This window comes from Mus pahari, chromosome 2, assembly GCF_900095145.1.
Source record: "Mus pahari chromosome 2, PAHARI_EIJ_v1.1, whole genome shotgun sequence".
Lineage (NCBI taxonomy): Eukaryota > Metazoa > Chordata > Mammalia > Rodentia > Muridae > Mus > Mus pahari.
The window spans coordinates 158,545,976-158,569,357 of record NC_034591.1 but is presented as its reverse complement, the minus strand read 5'-3'; the positions used below and the strand labels follow the sequence as shown (position 1 = coordinate 158,569,357).

The 23,382-nt window shown below is 40.4% G+C and overlaps 1 protein-coding gene across 17 annotated transcripts in view; it reads left to right on the top strand.

The window, feature by feature from the left end:
* The window catches only part of Sox5 (SRY-box transcription factor 5), a 943,592-nt gene that overhangs the window by 769,980 nt on the left and 150,230 nt on the right, over window positions 1–23,382 (top strand). The window contains exon 1 of one of the 17 annotated variants that reach the window (XM_029534578.1): window positions 5,679–5,692. The exons of the other annotated variants lie outside the window; for them this stretch is intronic. The gene's annotated coding sequence lies outside the window, so the exon portion shown is untranslated. Of the gene's footprint in view, window positions 1–5,678; window positions 5,693–23,382 lie in introns of those variants that run through there. 17 annotated transcript variants of the gene reach the window in all.

Here is a 23,382-nt window from a genome sequence, read left to right as displayed (position 1 = left end):
TCTCTCTCTGTCTCTCTCTCTGTGTGTCTCTGTCTCTCTCTCTCTCTCTCTCTCTCTCTTTCTCTCTTTCCTCTCTCTTTCACTCTCTCTCTTTCCCTCCTCCTCCTCCTCCTCCTCCTCCTCCTTCTTCTTCCTCTCTCTCTGTCTCTCTCTCTCTGTGTCTCTGTGTCTCTGTGTCTCTCTCTGTCTCTCTCTCTCTCTCTCTTTCTCTCTCTCTCTTTCTTTTTTTTTTTTTTTGACACAGTTTTGTCCATGTAGCCCTGGCTATCCTGGGCCTCCCTCTAGCCCAGGCTGGCCTGGACTTCAGAGATCCTTCTGCCTGCTGCAGTAGCTTCTAGATGAAGGAAGTGCTGTGTGGGCCATGGTTCTGTGGCAAGACACTGCACTCAGCAGGAGCCAGCGTGGTAAATAGTGCTGAGCCAACCTTTTTGATTGATTATATAAGTAAGATAAAAGTAGAATTCAGAAAAAAACTTGTTCGACTTTCCTTTTGTAGATGAAATTGTGGTCCAGAGCTGAGAGCCCTGGCCCGAGCTGTAAACTGGACAGATGGTCCGGCTCTAGGAGTCACTTCATTGTTGCACATAAGTATATCAAATTCAATAAGGGCACAGGTATTTATGGACACGAAATGGACAGCCAGTTCACACAGCCGAATAAATTAAATTCAGTTTAACTGTAATTTAGCACAAATACTAACTCTACTAATAAATTGGGACAGTATCTTAATGTTCACTTAAAATTGTAAATGACATCTTTTATACAACAATCAGGAAATCTTAAATTCTGACTCAGTAATAATTATCAGCAGTTTTCATTAGAAAATGTACATTCAGCTCTTAACATATGCATTTCATGGATCAGTGACAATTGTTACTTCCCTTTTTTAGACAAGATTATTTTTTTCTTTTTATGAGGATAGATTTTAATAGAATATATTCAGATTACAGCTTTCTACCTTCCCCCACCCATTCCTTTCCTCCCCACCTCTTCTCCTGCCCAGCCCTCCCCCTCCTGTCTCTGGTTAGGAAACAAACAGGTGTCTGAGGAATGACAATTAAACAAAATACAATAAAATAAATAATACCCAAATAAATCAGAATATGAAAAGCACCAGCCCTGTATAGATGCACACACACACACACACACACACACACACACACACACACACATGAATCCCAAATTTTATGATTTTACTTTTAAAAAAAGGCTCAATAATATTCCACTGAACAAATGTACCACAGTTTCTTTATTCATTTGTTGATGAACTAGGTTGCTTCTGGTTTTTTGCTATTGCGAATAGAACAAACATGAACATGTTTGTCCAAGAGTCTCTAATAGGATGAAGTACTTTTGGTATATACCCAACCTGAGGTACATCAATTCCTGTCTTTCTGAGGAATTCCCTAGAGACTGTACAAGTTTGCAGTCCCACCAGCAGTGGATGCATGCTCCCCTTATTCCATATCCTCACCAGTATGAACCGCCCTTTGTTTTATTGATCTTAGACTTTCTGACATGAAAAAGATGAAATCTCAAAGCAGTTTGATTTGCATTCCCCTGATGAGTAGGGGTGTTGAAATTTTATTTAAATGCCTCTGAGCCATTTGTTTTTTAAAAAAAAAAAAAAAAAAGAGCCATTTCCTCTTTTTAGAATCTTTTATTTAGATTGTCCCTCTTTTTATTTGTTTTTTTTTCTTGATGTCCTCCTTAAAATTTCTTCGTATGATTTTGATATTAGCCCTTTATTGAATGTGTAGTTGGAAAAAAAAAAAAATCTTGTCCTATCCTGTAGCCTACTGCTTGGTCTGCATGATGGTAGATACAGTTTTTTTTAACAGTGCCTCTTTTTGATTCTGATCAAATAATTGACATGATGTCGATGGAGCATTCTGCTAACAAGATGAAGAAGTGACATCCAAGTATGGAAGCCATCTCTAATGTGTTTCACCAAGAAAGATGTTCTGTTGATAAACAGCTAGGGCTCTTTCAAAGAAAAATCCATTTTAAAGGACCTCTTTAATTCTTGGCTAATTTTATAAAATTGAAATTCAAAACACATTGGGGTGAGGAACTTAGCTCTGGGGTTGAATGTAGAAGCCTCCATCATTTCTCCTCTGTGCCCAAACAGCACAGACAACATCAAAATTGTTTTGTCTAGGGAAAATGAAGAGTTCCCCATGTTGTAATTGAGTTTACTTTCCCCTTCGTCAATCCTCCACTTTCCAGCCTCCCCAATTAGGGAATCTGATGCTTCTGTCCTGTCTCTCAGTTTCTTCTCCTTTTATAGTGTGTCCTCTCTTTGTGCTGTGTCAGGTACCTCATTACTATATGAAAACAGGAAAACCAGGCCTTTCCAGAGACAATGAATAACCGAGGGTCTGTGTGATTCAAAAGGGGCTGCTCTTAAATGCATGATAACCAGGATCTTAAATTACACATATGTGGCCATCATTACTTAACCTATCCTCTTTTACCCAATCTCCTAAGATCTCACATCATTTTTTGGCCTGCCCTTGGTAGCCTCTCTTACCCCAAATGCATACCCCCTAGTGCTTATTGTATGCAACAAGAAAACCTTTCTGAAGAGCAGGCCAGGGAACAGGGACTCTCAAAGCACAGATTTAAACTGTTAAGGACACCTTAGTTTTGCAAAAGCTACTGTCATTTAATGAGCTCAGAGACAGCTCAGCGAGTGAACTGTTCACAGCATGGTGGTTAGGACCTGACACTGATTTCCCCCCACCCACATAAAAGCCAAACACTAACATGTAGACATCCCCATTCCTGGTGCTCCTCTGAGGAGATGGGAGGCTGAGCCTGCAGAATCCCTAGAGGCTCTTTGTAGACCAGCTAGCCCAGTGGAGCCAGCTGTGTCTGTAGACCAGTCTCTTCTGGATGGAAAAACTGACTAAAGAAGTTGAGAGCTCATCTTGGGGCGCTACAACTTCAGGACAAAGCCCAAATGCCTTTTTGAAGTAGTTCCTAAGTTTTTGAATTTAATTTCACCGAGAATACTTTAGAATGCTGGAGCCGTGTACATACCAAAATAATTACAGCCTCATTTTCTTCCTCTAAATAGCATTTTTCTAGAAGCACTGAGAAGTGGAAACATCCTCAGATATTGTGATTATTTTCTTTTTAAATCTTTCCCCTATACATGTATTTTTAAAATTGTGTTTAGAATCGTTTTTCACATTTTTTTCGGAGAGATGCATATGACACAACGCGTGTATCACTAAGGGGAGACATCTCTCTGGAGTCAATCCTCCTTCTAGCCTGTGGGACTGGGGCTTGAATGCTCATAACAGCAGGTGTCTACCCACTGAGACACCAGTTCATGCACACACACATTTGTGATTTTATTCTTTTTAGTAATTCTTTTCTGGAATACTTAACTATTTAGTATTTTGATGTTAAGTATTTTATGATTATTTAGTCTTTTACATTCTCTAATCTGAAAACAGTTTAATGAACTGTTTAAGAACATTTAACATTTAAGAAATATGAATCATTTTATTGAATAGTAACCCAGGAGATCACAAACCAGATAGTCTAACCTCCCTGCTAAAATGACTAAGGACACCTTATCTGGTCAGCAGCCCCTCCCCACTTGGCCATGAACCCTTTGGATAACAGGGATGTTGGTACATTTCTCTTTTGTCTGTAGCACCGTTCCCTTGAAGGAGGAGCAGGAATTCACCTCAGCGAGAACTCTGACCTTATTCATTGTTACTGGTCCCTTTTCTCTGCCTGGACCACCTTTACGTTTTATTCCATGGCAGCGGTGTGAAGCCATACTAAATGTCAGAGGGATGTCACCCCACACCATTTGTTTGATATTCTGCTGGTGTCCATGGGTGCTGCCTTACCAAGGCGTTTCTGTTATGGTCTTACATGCGAACATGCACACCTGCTTTGATATAACTATTCCTGCATGTGACCCTGAGATGGATTTCATAAACATGATAGTAAGGGAGGCTGTGCCCTGAGAGGGCTGTAGTTAGGAACCTAAGTATCTGTCCTTGATGGATAGAAGGACAGGAGAGACCGAGGTCAAATGCCACATCAGTACAGTAGGATTCTAACCTCACTCACCCTAACCTACTCCTTTTCCTCTCTCTTGATTAGTAATATGCACTGTTCTCTTTTGATGTCTTTTTTGCTCTCTCAGAATTAACTTTACCATTGGCTGAACTGAATCTAGGCATCGGCCAGCCTTAAACATCCCAACCCCACTTGAGCTGCGTTGAGGTAAAGCAAGATTTGCCAAAACTTTGTTTTCCTCCCATTTTCTATTCTCTCTGCAACTTAAATGTTCCCTCTGACTTTGAAATTCAGTATGCTTTACAAGAAACACTAAAGCCCTCTACAAGAATGCTTTCCATCCATTTTGGTTTATGAAGATTTTGTCCGATTCCAGTAGGTATTTAAGCTAAGCCTACATTTTATGAGCTGTGTTCCTGGAGGTAATCACCACTGGATGATAGAAAGCGAAACAGCCCTCACGTGTGGAGCAACTCATCTTTCTATTCTTCCGGGCTGAGTGCGTCTTTTGAGAAATGACATGGGGGCTCCGTTCAGAGATGCCTCATGCTCCGCCACTGACACATCTGCGTGGAATTCACCCTGCAGAAAGAGCATATGCATGGAGCTGATTATCTCACCCCAACTGGCATCTTGCCCCCCAGCTGTGTCCAATAACCTGGCATCACGGCGTTTAGTTCAGAAGGACTGATGTTGTGATTGCTCATAAAAGTTAAGGTGCTTGGAGTAATAACAGGCTCTGCGGAGCAGAGGAGAGAGCATCGCTTCTCTCTGACCTTTAAATGTTACTTATCGGTCATATAATATGAAATTAAAACAGGGGCCAGCTGCTGTGGTCTTCCACTGTGCTTGGTATTGTCTGTGTGTGCCAAATGAAGATACTGTGGCAAAGAAAAGAATAGTTGGGCATCATGCCTTGTGCCTATTATTGCAATATTTAGAAACCGAGGCATAGGTTGGCCACATATTCAAGGCCAGCCTGAGCTACATAGTGAGCTCAGACCAGCCTGAGCTCCTGTGTGCTGTGTGAAACCCTGTTTCACCAAAACGGAGGTGAGCAACACAAAAGCTGCAGAAGAAAGTATTTGTAGGATTTAGAGAGGTGACACGAAGGACAAGAGCCCTGGCTGCTCTTCCAGAGGATTCAAGTTCAATTCTCAGCATCCACACTGAGACTCACAATGGTCCATAGCTGTAACTACAGAGGATCAGACGTCCTCTTCTGGCTGCTGTGAGTACTGCATGCATGTGGTGCACAGACACTTGTGTGGCAAAACACCTATGCAAATAAAATAAACGTTTTAGTGAGTGGTGTGTGTGTGTGTGTGTGTGTGTGTGTGTGTGTGTGTGGTGTGGTGTGGTATGGTATGTGAGTATCCATCATAGGGTACAATTTGGTTAAGACAAAAAAAATCTTATGCCTCCTGAAAGGACAATTATCAATTTTAAACAATTCAATGAAATAGCACTCTATGATCCTGGATGGTAGGGCGGTTCTGGATCAGGTATGGGTAGGGTAGGTTTGTGATACATATTTACCTAAGTGGTTTCTTGAGACAGGGTCTCATGTGGTCCAGGATAACCTCAGACTTTCTATGTGTCAGAGAACAAACGTGAACTGATATCTCAACTGTTGGTATTGGAGGTATGTGACCCTATGCTCGGTTCTGTGTATTAATTTTGCATAAAATTAATATAGGCCGGATGTGGTGGTACACGTCTTTAATCCCAGCACTTGGGAGGCAGAGGCAGGTGGATTTCTGAGTTCGAGCCCAGCCTGGTCTACAAAGTGAGTTCCAGGACAGCCAGGGCTATACAGAGAGACCCTGTCTCAAAAAACCAAAAAAAAAAAAAAAAAAAAAAAATTAATATAGATTTTTGTACTGGTATAATTTCTGTATTCATAGGTCTTGATAAACTATTCTTAATATTTAATTATACAATTTTTTAATAATAACATGATTTGGAAATCAAGTGGCATATTTCCAAAGTCACCAATGATTTTTTTCTTTTGAAAAATATCTCTCTTTAAATATACATGGCTTCTCACTATTTTTATTTGATGTCTAAATATATGAACCCAAACAAGGCATATGTACATAATAATGGAATATTACTTTAAACTAAAATGGATTGCTTTAAATGTTTCTAACATTAGTTATGAAAATTATTCCACAGATTTGTGAGAGAAGCATTTGATAGTTTCTTGCTGTACCTTTATTCTGTTGAAGAATCCAGAGATCAGTATACAGACAAAAAGACACACATAAAGCAGGGAACACCTGAACAGAGTCACCAGGATTTAAATGAAGAACACTATTAAATTTATATATTATCATTTTCCAAATACTCACGTTCCACAAACAAGGAAACAAGGAAAACTGTTCCAAGATACTGTATACACACACACACACACACACACGCATGCACATGTGCATACACAAGTGTAGTAACCTTCCTATATTCTTTAGTCAAGCATGAAACACAGAGAATGGGGTAATTCAGCAGCATTGGGCTTTTGGGGAGTTGTAAGTACCAGTGTTCCGAGTAACCCCAGAACTTCCAGCATAGCGTGGGTTCTCTGAACACCCCTCCTTGACTGCAGTGTGCTGATGGGGTAACTGTCCCAACAGTGGTGTTAACCTTCTCCATGTACCTTCCATCGCTTATGACTTCGGCAGCCTAGGTAGGCTACAGCCATGGAGATTTAGTTCCTTTTGGTTCTAGGTAGGTATGGTTAGGGTGGGTTCTGGGTCAAGTGTGGTCAGGGTAGGTTATTCGGTATCTTCTAACAGAATCAGAGCCTTGACTCTCAGCACTTCCTGGGGGCTTCCCAACAACCCTTGAGATTCTTGCCTAGCAAACATATCACTGTAATTGAGTCTCTCTTTATGCTCATCCTCCTTTGGTTTGTGTGTCTGGGACATCCTTATGTGTTCTCTTATGAAAACATCAGTAAGGATTTGTATTCCACCAGGAATGTCAGTCTCAGCCTGTATATATATATATATATATATATATATACACACACTAGGTCCAGTACTCAGTCTGAAGCAGCTATTAGAATCTATTGTACACTGAACTGCAGTTGTCTTGAGAGTAATGTATCCTGCTCCCTAGAGAGAGTTCTGACACTAGAAGAATGAGCAGAGATAGAGTTACAGATCTGTTTCCTTTAGCTGTTTTTCCATACCTCATTCTTCAAGGGAGGTGGGATTCAGAGAGGCAGGGTGGCTGTTGCTGAGGGACGTAGTCTCTTAGCTTCGCTTGGGATGTTACTTCCTGTAACTCTAGTTTCTTCTTCAGTACATTCTAGGTAAAAGTCTTAGCATGAGACTGATTTCTGTCTTGCCCCAAGTGGGCCTTGCTATTCTCATAGAGCCCAGGGGTCATGTCAATTTGGCTGATGAAATCAGTACAGATTGCTTTATCATTAACAAATACTATGTACCAGTTTTACACCGTCCCTGATATCCTTCTCATCGTATATTAGACTCCTGACCATCTGGATAGAGAGTTGTTATCACTTTGGGCTACGTCTAAATAAAATGCCGAAATATTTGAGGAATTCACTCAAAATTTTAAACAAATAATCTCGACTGGTTGTATTTTGACGTGCTAACCGTGCTTCTGGTGGGGTGGCACTGCCCTGTCATGGCCAGTCCCTGTGGCCGGTGCACTGAGAGACTACACACTTGAGCCTCAGCAAGCAGAGGGTGCACAGCCACTGAGCCTGTGGCCCCGGCTTCCCTCACCTCTTGTTTCTAAGTTTCGAACACTCTATTTTAGCTGTGGGTTTCTTGTGAAGTGAATACCCAGATAATAGATGTTTCTTCAAACATGGTAGTTCATAACATGACATCTGAAAAGGACATGTGGACAGGTGACCACACTTACAACCTCGGTACTTGTGAAGCTTAGGAATTCAAGGGTAACTCGGGCTACAAACAATTTCAAGACTAGCCTGCGATACATGAGGTTATGTCTCCATAACTGATTAGAGCTTGGCTTCATTGTTTATGGTGGGGATAGTTACCAACATAACATTTAAATTCTGTCCAGTGCTAGTTCCCAAATACGTACACTTCAGGATATTTCGGTTAAGAATTTTCTATTTAGTTGTGTTTACATATAATACGTGTTCTGTTGCAGGCTGTATAATCTATATTAAGCCCGAGCATAAGTTTCCATGCAGTGTGTTGAACTGCTGAGAACAGAGCAGGAAGCTATTTTTCATTTGTTGTTTTGGTTTGGTTCAATTTTGGGTTTTATTTTGATGGGTTTTTTTTTTTTTTTTGAGACCTCTAACATTCCATATAGACCAGACTGGCCTTGAACTCAGAGAACTCCCCCTGCCTCTGAAGTTACTGGATTAAAGGCATGCACCTGCCAGGACAGGCCTAGATCTCTTAATGTTTTAAAATTAAAAGAATATACTGTTTCAAAGACCAAACATCAGATACACTGTACTGTTGATTTAGCACCTACCTTTGGATATACATATTCACACATAGTTATGTTCCCTGCATATAGACACATGCTGTTCTTGCTATATATTTTAAAGTTTTGGTAAAATTATACCCAAAACAAAGCATAGGATAAGTATGGAAATATTTCGTGATTGCACCGTGTTTGAAACATAAGAAATGAAGACTCTCCAGCATCCTGTATAATGCGGGTTCTCATTTTCATTTTCTTTCAAGTTGGAAAATAATAAGACTTCCATGGGTTATGGATCTCTCTTAAAGTGATACACCACCACCGGGGACATCCAAGTAACGATGACGGGCAAAGCAGTGAAAGGAAGAGCCTCCTTGAACACAGAGTAATCCTTGCTCTCAAGAGACATTTGCATTCATAACTGAAGGAAGAGAGAAGTGTCCACTTTCCTCATTTTCTGTCTCTACACATCCTGACCTACTGGCTGTATATTCAAGTGATTTTAAATACCACATAAAGACTGAAAACACGATGAGCAAAATTTCCTGGCATGCACTGGGCTTCTAGATTAATCTAACAGAGACCTTCCTCCTCTTCTCCATGTATATATGTGAGTGCATATAATACAGCCCATAATAAAGTAGGTATTTTCTTCATAATAGACTTTAGTCATCACACAAGTTACTCTTCTCAGGAAGATAAACCCTCCACTAGAAAAGAAATATGTTATAGCATTCATTTCAGCGTCATGTTGTACTGGACGAGACTGAATTTTTGTTTTAAGTAGGATTAGGCATGATACTGTACACCTTTAGTCCAGCCCTTGGGAGGCAGAGAAAGTCACTCTGTGAATTATAAGCCAGCCTCGTCTATATAAAGAGTTTGAGGCCAGCCAAGGTTAAATAATGAGACAATATCTCAGAAAAAGAAAAAAATAATAAAATCATTAGTGTTTGGGGTGGAAAGATGGCTCAGCATTAAGAACATTTTTTGCTTGAGGTCAAAGTTCAGTTCTGATCATCTACCTGGAAGGGCTTACAACCACTGTAACTTTCTCTGATCCCCTCCTCTGTTTCTCTGTTTCTCTGTTTCTCTGTTTCTCTGTTTCTCTGTTTCTCTGTCTCTCTGTCTCTCTGTCTCTCTGTCTCTCTGTCTCTGACTCTCTCTCTCTCTCTCACACACACACACACACACACANACACACACACACACACACACACACACACACACACACACACAAAGTCACTCTTTGAGAAAAGTGCTCAATGCTGATAACAGCATAGCTAAGACTCTGCTGTGGTACAACTTCCAGAACTCATGTGCTTCCCCACACCAGCATTCCATGCAGAGTCCCAATGCATAGCTTGTGTCGACTCTACCAGGTATAGCAGTTCCCATCCTGAGTGAGTCACATACCTTATATAGACCATGCAGACACAGCCCCATGCATAACTGTAGAGCTGCCCACACCCTGCAAGCCCTCAGGAAGAACACATCCCATTAGGAAGCCCGTTTATTCAGTGGCTTGATAACCCATGCCCTGCCTTCTGAGTATCTGCACTCTGGGTACTCCATCTAGAGCAGAGTCTACACGGCCCCATAGATTGTGGCTTTCCTTCAGGTACCTGTTAGGACATCAGTGCCACAGGGATATGGCCCTTTAAGTAGGTTTCTAATTTTCTTGTTTAACCCCTTGGCAGGCACTTACATGCTTAGATGTTCTCTGGTAGTACCCATGGCCATTTGCTTAGCTCTACCCTTCAGCTCTGTGGGGAGTGGTTCTTGGGTTCGGTCAGTGTGAGGAGCCCACAGGTCTCTGCAGTGGCCTCTGTGTCCTACTCACTCCAGTAGTTGGCCTCACACAGTCGCGAGCAGGAACTGCAGCTTTTCTGAGAACGCCCTAATCTAGAGAGTCTGCGGTGTGAAAATGACAAATGACTTCAGCGCCGGGCTCCCAGCCCACAGTGGCTCCTGCCTTGTACCCATTTTCAGTAGCATTATGGGTACATTCGTTTCACCTTCTTCGAACCCTATACAGTTTTTTAGTTTATTGACTTGTATGTGTGTTGGGGGAGCTTGTCACTGTACAGATGTGATCAGCTAGAGGCTGCCGGGAATCAGTGTTCCATTCTACCACACAGTGTATGGGAGTAACTCTCAGATCATCCGTCTGAGCCGCAAGCGCCGCTCACTACCCACTGAGCCAACCCACCAGCCTATAGCCCCGATCTTTTCCATTCCTACATCATATCCACATTCAGGTCTTACAGCCACTCCTCTCTGCAGTATAAGCTGAACTGTTGACTGTAGTAGTTCCCTTCCATCCCCCTCTTCCTCACTCTTCCTCCCTGCTCCCCTCCCTTTTCACCCACACACAAGAAATCATGAGCTAAAGCGCCTGCCTAGAAACAAGATAAATCTGCTACTCAGCAGTAGCTCTCGGGACAGTGAGTAGGCTTCCTCACAGGGCCGAGGGAGGCGGGGTGTAAATGACTAAGGTCATAATTCAGTAGAAGAAAACTTAACTTGGTTTTATTTATCTAATCATCGTGGTTATTAATATGCGTGTTTTACACATGGCTATTGATCTGAGGTATAATTTGCAGGCATATCATCTGAATGGTATAGATACAGAGTTACTGGAATATTCTGTGTCTCACTCACTGTAGGCCATGGCTAGCACATATCAAAACGGAAATCGCTGCGCATGGTGACCTGAAGTTCTGATATAGTCCTTTTTATTTAATGTGAAGTAGCTCCGCTGTTAATTTGTTAACATTTTAAATTCGGAGCTGGAGAGATGGCTGAGCAGTTGACAGCACATACTATTCTTGCAGAGAACTAGGATTTGGTTCCTAGCTCCCACGTCGGGAGACTCCCAGCTGCCCATAGCTGCAGTCCCAGAAGCATGTGCCTCCCTCTTCCTGCCCCTCTGGACACTTGCACACACACATAAAAATAAAAGTAATCTTTAAAAGCTGGAGTTTTAAATTAGACACCTCTCAATAGTGTACTCTAAAATATCATTTTTAGTTCTGTTTATGTGAAGTTTATTAAATGGAAGCTTTCTGCTATTTTGAGCAACTGCATTTTTCTTTAGTATAAAATATTCAGGATAATTTGTCACTCTGCATTTTCAATTTTCATCAAGCTAAGAATATCATAAAGTGAGCTATATTTTGTTCCTCCATAGTTTAAGGGGTTTTTCCTGATTAATGTTTATTTTATCACCAACTATATGAGATCATACATTTAATGAGTTTCCATTTTGATCAATTGGGCAATAGGTTGCCCAAATCTTTAAGACTTTTCCAGACAGTATTATCATTATACTATTTTATTGAGGAAAAAGTCTTGCTATATAGACCTGGCTGACCTTGAACTCACTGTATAGACCAGACTCATCTCAAACTTATTTCTCACTAGTGCTATCTGAGTGCTTAGATTACAACCACGTACTCCCATGGATAAATTTATCAGAATTGTCAAAACGGACACTATCGAACCATTGACCAAGTGTCTCTCGGGTTTGTGCGTGCTTTAATAATATGTTCTTCGGATTCAGTAGAATCTGGGTTTCTCCAGTGAACAGCAGCAGCTGGGGGAGGACCATCAGGCAAGTGCAAGCTCTCCTTTTTCCTACTTTTAAGGCCAACTCATGCTGTTCCCCAAGCCCTCTTTTCCTTTTGTTTATTATATTCCAAATTGTTTTTAAACAGTCACACAAGGGATTACGTCCCCCAGGAGTGGCCCGTTGCGTTTTGAACATCAGTGTCATTCCAATCCATTTGGACCATGGCATTAATCTCACTTAAAGCCATAAAAAGGAAACAGCGGTAAAGGCGCGTTGCATAAAGCATTACTTTAAACAGCTGAAAGAGGGAGCGAGCATGTGAGGGACATTAAATGTTCCCTCTCTCCAAGCTCCCGTAGCTCTTGATATATCTCTGTGCAGCTGAGCAAGTGGGAAGTAACGGTGAGATTATTAGTGGAGAGGGGAGCTTACCAGGGCCATGAAAAGGAGCCGCTTTGCTTTCTGGCTCCTTTCTTCCCGAGTGCAGGTAAAAAGAGAATCATTTAAAGGAGCCCCTGTAGGACTCTCTTTTATTGGTTTCCTTTCTTAGTTAAAGTTACCAACAGGTTCATTCATGAGGCGATCTTGAAGGTTGTTTCGCTGTCACCGAGCCACCATTAAGGTGATTTGTAAAGGGCACCACCCAAGTATAAAGATGCCTGGTAGGAAAATAAGGCCTTTACAGAAAAAGAGCAGCAGCCCATCAGATCTCTCCTTTTCAAACCAGGCAGGTTCCCACTCAGAAAGATTAATTACAGTCATGTTGTGAAGACAGCCCAGCTGTGTGTGTGTGTGTGTGTGTGTGTGTGTGTGTGCACGTGTGTATCCCTTTTGACATTACAAAGATAAAGCGTGTGATTAGTGTGCATGTAGCCTGTGATCAAACCAGCACAGAGGCTTGTGACAAGAGGTTCAAACGCTTCGTGGATCGCTGGTGCTGACAGGTAGATCACACAGCCCTTAAACAGATGTTTAGCAGGAGGAGGAATGGCTGGGAATTCAGACAGCAATCTTTCTCTTGGCCAGTTTAGCCTGTGAAGTATTAAAAGTTCCCAAAGACGCCTAGTCCTCTGCAAAGGGCACAAAAGTTACTAAGAAGTCTCCACGAAATCGCTTCCTTTCTTTTTTAGTAGCAAGATTTTTAATACTGTCTGGATTTGAACAAGATCACACTTTGTGCAGGACCATGCGACTGTGCACATTTCATTCTTCCAGCGTGTCTAATGCTGGCTGATCAGCCCGTTCCTACCTAGTGTGCATCTGCATAGGATAGAATATTTGATTAATTTAATTTAGTCCAGATCCAAAAATATTCTAGCAACATATCTTTTATATTTGTGTACAAATATAAAACCAGATACTATTACAAGAAATCATCCATACCTAACCCACCATCCTATTTTTCTGAATTTCTATGATGAAGTATATATCACCAATAATTCTTGTTTGCATTTCTAACGCTCTCTAAGGATGTCTTCTATATTCTTCTAGGACAAGACTAGAATGTAAACATGACGTAGAGCTGTGTGTGTGTGTGTGTGTGTGTGTGTGCTCCTGCACGTATGTGTGTGCGCTCCTGCATGTGTGTGTGTATGTGCGTACTGAGGAGCTCAATATGCAGGCCTGAATTAGTTTATCATTTCATTACTATCACAGAGGACCATGGGCCTGAGACTCCGGTCGTCTGAATAAATGTGTTTCCGCTGGTAACTTTCCCAGGTGTCATTATAAATTATCTTCTCTGCATTATTTGTAGAATCAGACAAACTAATAGAAAGGAACACTCAGCGGGACACAGCTCTTTTAGTGCCTCAGGGCCATGACTCTACACAAATGACTTCCTTAATTCTCAGGGAAACATTTATATGTAATTGATAGAGTAAGGGAAACGAATTGATTCTTGCAAATTTTGCACTTTCTAATGGCGATTTCCAATTCCTTCTGTCTTAAGTTCAAGTCAAAGAGAGCCATGGCTGTCAGTGGTGTGGCCACATAAAATAGGCATTAATGAAGCACAGACGCACGCACACACACACACACACACACACACACACACACACACACCATATTGTGCACAAGCCATATTGTGAAGTAAGTCAAGAATGCACTTTTATCATGGTAGAACCTTTACATAGCTACAAAAGTATTAGAAGATGATGAGGAGGTTTGAGAGGGAGTAGAAGACACCAGCTGGAAGCAAAAGCAGGTCTACGCAATTCAAATGTTTAGCAACAAAACCTTATAGTTCTTTCTGTCTGTCGTGATCATCCTGATGTCCTTCAAAGCTACCTGTAGTCATTTCATAAAACAGTCTCCTTCCCTGGGTCACCAGACCATTTGGACATGTATTTTATTTGGACATTTTTTTCCAAATATATAAATAAATGAATGAATGACCAAATAAATAATAAACCCAACACCAACTGATACTGCTGTGCAGGGTCTACTGTAAATAGCCACAGACAGTGGAAGGGTGGGTGAGGAGTTTAGGGCTGTGGGCAAAGGTGCTTGATAGTATTGAAACAATAAATGATTTAGATGTAATTTGCAATTAAATAATGGAGGAAGGTAAAGAGTGAAGGAGAGAGGGAGGGAAGAAGTGAAGAATAGAGGAGGGGAGGGAGAGAGAGAGACAGAAAGAAGCAGAGAGAGAGACAGAGAGACAGAGGCAGAGAGAGACAGACACACAGACACCAGACACCGGAAAGCTTCTGGTTCATAGTTCCCAGATTTCCTGTTGGGAATTTGGAATTATTTTGTGTGCACCCTGACTTTCAGCCATCTTGTAGAGGTGCTGCGGTGTTGGGCTTCTCTGTGCCTGGGGTGTCAGGGGAAGCCACCCTCACAGCACCCCATTCTCTGTGCTTCAGATTTTTACTCACTGAAATTTTCCTTTAAAAAAAAAAGGAAAGAAAGAGTTGTTTGTAAGCAACTTTCACAATTATTTCTTACCCGGAGTGTGGGACTGCCTGTTTGAATGTTTCCAAGAATGTATTGTTCTTATGTGACAACAGGTCAGAAAGACTCTGCATTAATTACACTAACATATGGTTATTAACAGATTCTAGCTCAGGGAGCAATACTTCACAATGTTATCTTCCACATAGTCAGATGTTAGCCATATTGTCGGTGCTGGCAGCTATTGTTCCACTCATTTACTTCACAGAGCTAATTACTCCCTAATAATAGCTTTACCTTGGAGTTTTTCACTTGCTTGTGCCAGCAAACCTGTTCGCACTACATATGCTAATTATTGGCACTCACTCCTTATGTTAAGATAGCTTTAAGTTCATGCTGAGCTGCCTGGCTTTCGTGCGGAGCCAGCTGGCTGCAAAGTTCCACCTTTTTTTACTAAAGTCATTAAAAGTTTTAATATGGGCCCATCTTGTTCTCTTTACAAGATCAGTCTTTCCGGAATTCAAATGAACGTGTGGTTACCCGCAGACCATTGTGGATGATAAAGAAGAAAGTCTTTGGTTTCTTTGAGAAATCTTAAAGCCTACAGTCTTTGTGGCCCTTCTCAGGCAGACTAGTAAAGATGAGTGAATGCTTTTACATTTAAACTCGGGCCGTTCTGTCTGTCTGAGGGCTCCATATGCAGCATGAATGTGCATGGTTTTGCACACACACACACACACACACACACAGGCACATCCACATTCAGCATTTTATGTCTCTTGAGAATTAGTCTCAGCCACCAATGGGTTTTAATTTATGCAGGTTGAACCTGGGATGTTACTGTTTGGGTAATATTCTCTCTGAAATCTTGTAGTAATTTTTTTTTTCTTATCATTTCTCATTTCAAGAGATTTCGGATTAATGCCAGGGCCAAAGACTGTACTTGAACTCTGTTCAGGATTCCCATTGATATCAGCGGGAGATAATATTTAAGTGTTGTTTTCAGTCAAAGTAAAATATGGTTTCTCTGGTTTTAATGAACAAATATCTTCATTTGGTTCACATCCAAATATAATTAGAAACTACAACCACTCAATTAAAACCCCAACTTTGATGAGTATGATTCAAAATGGATTTGACCTTTTTTGGTGGTAAATTTGGGGTAGGGGTAAGTCTTCTGAGATTCTCCCAGGGTGACATATATTCTTAGGCATGAACTCTGTCTAAATTCATATTTGTTTATAAAAGATAAATTTTAAAATATTTAACCTCTTGGCGTCTACCTTAATAATTTAACTAGAACAAAAATGATTATGTCATATTTTAAGGTATATAAATCTTTTTTCATCCCCTCCCAATTACCTATATTTTGTTAAACTGGGCTTTTTTTTTTTTTCCTACTAAAATGCTCAGTAGTTGTTTTAAATAGTGCCTAATGACTTGTCTTCTAGAAGTCTTAAAATCTGAGTGATACTTAGAGGTTTGTGTTTAAGGGGTCAGTGGTAATGGAGAACTAGACCACACATGGAATGAGAGGCGAAGTGGGAGAAATTTGAACACTGTTGAGTTCTCTTCTTCAGTCTCCTCATGAGGGGTGGCAACTGGCGGGGGAGCCAGACAAATGGCAAGATGTTGAGGAGTGGGTTTCCTGTTGGTCCAAATCCATCCTTGCCAGAGAGACTCGAGTGTCTACTGTGGAGTATGATTTCTCTTCAAATGTCTGGGTGGAAGGGCTTGGCTGGGAAGGACTTAGAAACAAACAGTAAGGAGAGGCAAAAAGACTCAATCATTCTGAAGACTGTCCATCTCTGCCAACCTGAGAAACAATAACTTTAAGCCATCCACACATTTATTGAGTTCTCGAATAAATGACTTATCTTCATCCGACTACGTTTTGAAGGTGTTTTGGAGACAGAGAATATTAATTTACGATCACAGCTCTCTCTGGGTGATAGCTGAGTTATTAAAAATGTTTCAAGTGAACAGACCCAAGTTTGGTCCCCCAAAAGCATGACGTTGTTCCCTTGGAGTCCCAGACTGGAAAAAGCTAAAGAGGCTTTACTTTAGCTAAAGAGCCTGGGGTTCATGCTGGCCTGCTTTGCTGAACCGCAAGTCTAGGCCAGAGAGAGACCATGTCTCAAGAAGAAAAGATGAGCATCTGGGGAAAAGGTTGACCTTGTTTTCTCTCTTTCTCTTCTTCTCCTTCCTATCTTTCATGCACACACATATGCACATACATTAGCATGCACGTATACATACACACATACAAAAAATTAAATTCTAAAAATGATTAGCTGCAACTTCAATGAAAGTTGCTTTTCATTTACAAGTGGGGAAGGTTTCAGGATACCCCCACAGCCCAGATTTCTATTTTTTTAACTGCTCCTGGGCAGTATGTTATGCTAGATTATACTGGACGACGGTTATACTAGATGCTCTGAGACATGAAGATGTGGTTGCTGTGCCACGTGGGGTGGCACGTGCTGGCAATGATCAGATTCTTCTCAGAAGTGCTTGCAAAGTGAGATCTATATGGAATAAAACCATAATCGCCGTGATTAAGACCCATAACTCAGAAGCTGTAGAGGAACCCTCTGCTTCCTTGACGTGTCTTGAGAATCTGTTTGCTCACTCCAAAATGACAGATGAAATAAGTCCAAATAGCTCAGGGAAATTTCGCTTTTGAATTTCTTTAAAACTTGTAATGTCTCCATGAGTTCTGAGACTAGGGTAATGGTCTGTGCTTTCATTGGAGGATTCTGGAACAGTTATTAGCCATCAACACAATAAAAAAATTGAGTGTTTCACAACTAGCCACGGTGGAGTGAAAACCCACCCTGACTGCTCTCTGGTGTCTAGGTAATTGTTTCCAGCTTTCTTATTTTCCTTGAATAACTTCTGTGGCTCTGAACCATCTCTACACGATTACTGAAGTGATTAGCGTGCTCTATGCTTCATAAAGCGGCAAGCATGTCTCCCCTCACCTTCTCTGTTACGCTTCAACTTTGGGAGTGCCAGAGCCCACCACCTTAGGCAGCTGTTCTTTCTCTGAGTACTTTTTGCCAGGACAGTGTGCTTGGCTTCTGTGTCCCTTAACGCTGTACCCCAGTTTCCAGGTTTGTCACCGAGGTAGTTGGAAGGTAAGGGTGTGCCTAGGCTCCGAGTTAACGAACAGTTAAGTTTCCATATTAAAATGCTTTGCAATACATTTCTGCTCTTACCAGAGTTAAAAAGAAAAAAAAATCTCAAAGTGAGCATATGGAAGAAAATCTTCAAGATAGCGTCCAGCACAGTAACTAGAGCTCTGCATACTAACAGGAAGGATGGCCTTCTCCTGTGTGCTCTCTCTCTCTCTCTCTCTCTCTCTCTCNCACACACACACACACACACACACACACACACACACACACACACGGAGATCAATCCCAGTGAGTCCTTAAAGCAGCAACACTGCTTGATCTTCAGTGGGAGCTATTGGAGCATCTGAAGGGCTCCACCCTTGAGGTCCAGAGTCCACCTGAGTCTACAGGGCTCCTCTACAGCATCCTATAACAATGGAAGATGGGACATGAAAGGCACATCAGTGCATCCACAGCAAGGGAAAGCATAAACAGAAACACATGAAGGCTAATAATCAGATTTTCTAGAAATTATATGCAATGTTTCTCTCACATCAGACTTCAAAACAAATATTTCTCTGTGGGCCAGGGAAAGTAAGGCAAACTTCCTCCCTCCTTTTTGCCCTCCCTCTCTCTCTCCCTCCTCCCTTCCTCCTTCCTTCCTTCCTTCCTTCCTTCCTTCCTTCCTTCCTTCCTTCCTTCCTTCCTTCATTTCTGCCCTCTTCCCTCCCTTCCCCTTCCTTCCTCCTTCTCCATTCCTCCTTCCTTCCTGTCCTTTTTTTTTTTTCCTACTCAATTTTGATTGAAACAGAGTGTCCTTGTGTAGCAGGCAGACTTGATTCAGAACTAGCAATGTAGACTATGCAATCCTACTGCCTCAGGGTTACTGGAATTACAAATATACTCTACCACTCTTGGCCTTTGCAAATTTTTTTTTAATCCAATAATACTATTTTAGAGGCTCACCTTTAACACTGTCTGTGAAAAGCTTTCTTCATGAAGGAAGGTATATCTAAGGAAGATATCTCTAATTTAAATCCCAAGATTACTACAACGTATGATTAAAGAAACACGGACTGAAGTGAAGTCAAAACACATGTGGCACAATATAACTCTTAGATTAGACCATTGTTTTGTTTTATTGTTGTTTTGTCTTTTTTTAAAGGCAAGGTTAACCTCCTAGCAATTTGTTGTTTCAGTAAACAACTTAATTTATGAACATTCAGGTCACATAAAGGGAAAGACCACGAAAAGTTAGACCACACAAACATTAAGGGAAAGAAACTGCAGACTGCTTTCTTAAAATCAAATGAATCTCAAAACAAAGAATCAAATATCAAGACATTTCATAAGGACAGCATGGTTACATCATCAAAAGACATAAAATAATTCTCAGCATCTGTACACCTATGAATGGGTGTAATGTGATATAATTAAAAGGATTAAAATAACAAATTTACAATTATGGTTGGATATTTCAATACTGTTCTCTATCACTGGTGTCACAAAGTTGGAATATGTGTTATCTTGGAAGATATGACATTCCTCTTTATTCCTGCTTACATTGACAGAGCAATAAACTGACCCATTGCAGAATGATTATTCTTTTATAAACAAATTTAAAAATAAGATTATGGTCTGGGTCATTAAAAATCTTGGTAAACTCAATGTATGAAATTATTTTGAAGTATGTTTCCTGGACAAAATATAATACCAATTTATTTGGAAATTCAACAGAGATTTACCTAATCCATTGTCCAGAGGAGGAGCTGCAATTAAAATGAGAAACTATTCATAGTTAAATGGTAATGCAAATTAATTAATAAACAAAGAGATTTACCAGATTAAGGAAATGATTATTTGTAACAAATAGTGTACCACAGAAAAATTACCTTAATGAATCCAGAGAAAGACTCCGACAGAATTTGACACCCCGTTACCGTAAACCCCCATGCACGAAATAAGGATAAAGGGAATCTTTCTCAAGTGTATAAATTATTTCCATAAAGAACGTGTAATGTTTTGATATTGAATATTGTACATTTCCCTTGTAAACATTGTATTAATTTTTGTTCTGTAGCTACTTCTTTCACTGTAAGAAGTCAATGAAAGCTAACAGACACTCCAATACAGAGGTTGTAATCACAATGTGTTCATTCACAAATGATGCTGTGTATGTGGGAAACCCTGACAAATCTATTTTTTAAAACTAGTTAATACTACCTACAGAGTATAGAAGGGATCCAGTTTACAAGGTAAACATACAGAATATATTTCCCCTGTTAGAGACAGGCAAAATTTGAATTGTATAAAAAGGTATTTAAAACTTCTTCAAAGCATGAGATAATTTTTAAAATGAGTCAAAAGACATGGAAGACTTGTATCATTACAATGGAAGGAAGTTATGGATGAGCAGGTTCGAAGAAGACATGAAGAGGGGGAAGCTGATATCACTGTCAGCCAGCTTTGGCTTGGTGGCAGGCCTCAGAGACCGACCTTAGGAAGGAAAGGTCCATGGAGTTCATGGATCTTCAATCCAAGTTCACTGGGCCACCAAGCATAAGGTGCTTGCCTTATGTGAACACACTCTGAGAAAGACTGCTCACTGCATGGTCACAGGAAGGGAGAAGCAAGTTGCCAGAGTCCTAGTGTCCCCTCAAGGGACCACCATCACATAGCTGCCTAAGGCCCTACTCCTAGACTACAGCATCAGACCCTAAACATATACATATGTACACACACACACGTATGTATACATGTATGTATGTATGTATGTATGTATGTATGTATGAAATGAAACCATAAGTTAACCAGAAAACAAACAGGATTATTTTGGTGACCTTGTGTTAGGTCAAGATGATCAAAAGTAGCCCTCGGCAAAGGAAAGAGGAGATAATGAATTTGCTTTCACCAGTTTTAAAATTGTTTCTTTTTAAACTGCAAACAAGATGAAAAAGCAAGCCACAGACTGACAGGAAAACATTTTTTTAAAAAAAAAAAAACACACATAACTGAGAAAAGTTATAAAAAAATATATACCAAGATCTCCCCAAACTCAAGAATAAAATGAGATGTAACTAAATTAAAATGTTTGAAAGAAATGAACAGACTTTCAACCAAAGATGATATAAGGATGACAGACAAGTGCATTAAAAATACAGTCATCTTTTGCAGTGAAAGAGGAATGACTTGACCCCGAATGCGGGCATCGGAGAACATGTAGACCTTGCTAACCTTGGTAGGGTGGGCCTTACTCCAGAGAGAAAGATTGCACATAACCTGACTTCCTGAGAATATTGTTTGTGGGAATTCAAATAGCATGTTGATTTAAGAAAACATTTTGACAGTATTTGTTTGTATGTTTAAAAATTTACACTCATAATCAGCAATCCTATCCAACTTAAAAATTAAAATTAAATTTCCATAAGAAAAGTTGTACATGAGCAATCACAACAGTTTAAGCACAATCTCTCCAAATTTAAAGACCCAGATCTTCATCAAATGGGTAGATGAATTCTCATATCTCCCAAAAGCAAAAAGACAACATGTAGTGGACATCTAAAAGAATAGTCGAGTGAGACACAGGGAATGTGAACCTATCTCCTAATCATTATGCAAGTGAAATAAGGCATAAACTAAAGCTCACAGACTATAGCGCTTAAATTAAGTTTATAGCATCAAAAATTCATTGATTGAAAAGCTACTCAGTGGTCAATGAAGGGCAGGGAGAGGGTTCTGATCCAAGTGGGCACAGAATGTATATGACAGGACCAGGGTGTTTGTCACAGGACCAGGGTGTGTGTGATGGGATCAGAGTGTGTGTCTCAGGACCAGGGTGTATAAGACAGGACCAGGGTATGTGTGATGGGAGCAGTGTGTGTGTGAGAAGACCAGGGTGTTTGTCACAGGACCAGGGTGTGTGTGATGGGAGCAGGGTATGTGTGATGGGACCAGGGTGTGTAAGACAGGACTAGGGTGTGTGTGATGGGATCAGGGTGTGTGTGGGGAGACCAGGGTGTTTGTCACAGGACCAGGGTGTGTGAGGGAACCAGGATATGTATGAGGGGACCATTCCAACAAATGCTGCATTGTTGCTGACTGTATAATTCATATGTCCATCTAGACTCTAAAAGGAATATTAAAAACTTAATTATATTTAATACATCTCTACAAATATAACCTCTGAAATAACGTCAATGATTTGATTAAGTCCTTGATTAGATAGACTTCAGCAGGTAACCCTCAATTGGATGAGAAAGCTGAAGAATATTATAAACTCAGAAACAAAATTGAGAAATAATGAAATGTGAGAGAGTAGGTAAAGTTCCACTATGCATCTAAGTGTATTTCAACTTACTGGAAATATGTTATCATAGATGCTTGAGTGCGTCTAATATGCTATATTTAGATTATAAGATGCAAAGTGAATAGTATTGTACTGAGTAGGGGGAGAAAAGGAGGGGGAGGAGTAGGGAGGGAGGGAGGAATGAGGAGGGAGGGAGGGAGGGAGGGAGGGAGGGATGGGAAGGAAGGTTGGGAGGGAGGAGCCATCAATAAAGATGTCTTTACCAGGCATCTCTCAATTGTTAGGTCTCTTGGATACAATGTTTTGAAAGATATGGTATATAAAAAAAGAATTATTTTAAACACTATATCCAATATATATCAGTAAAGATGCTTCTCAAAACACATTTATATAATGAGTTTTGATACTACTGGTTATATATTCATCAATCATATCATTAATTATTGGAGAATGAAGTAAAGTGCACCATGTTCTATTGATAATATGGTTTATACATCAAACCATACAAATAAAACCTGAATATTTAACAAGAATAAACAAGCAGTTCAATGATGAGATGGCAAGAAAAAAATTGTACACAGCTGGTAACATGTGAGAGGGGATAAGAGTCAAGTTTGAACTGCTCTGTAGAACTGTAGAACTGTGAACTGTGAACTGCCTTTGTAGAACACCCAGCTCTTACATCAATTAAGAAAATCATCTTCATTTTACTCTGGAAGTTACAATAATAATAATTCACAAGACGTGCAACATATCCACAGGGAAATTAAAATCAAGCACTTGGGGAGTTAATGAGGGAGAAAGCAAATATGGAATCTAGAGGCAGGTAGAGTTTTGTTTGAGCAAAGCCATGAAGTTTGTCAGTCTTCAGTGAGATTGAACAATAACAATGGAGAATAACTCAAAGAACAGATTGGAAAGATAATGGTATGGCGAGCCAGTTCCTTATGGAAGATCTCTCTCTCTCTCTCTCTCTCTCTCTCTCTCTCTCTCTCTCT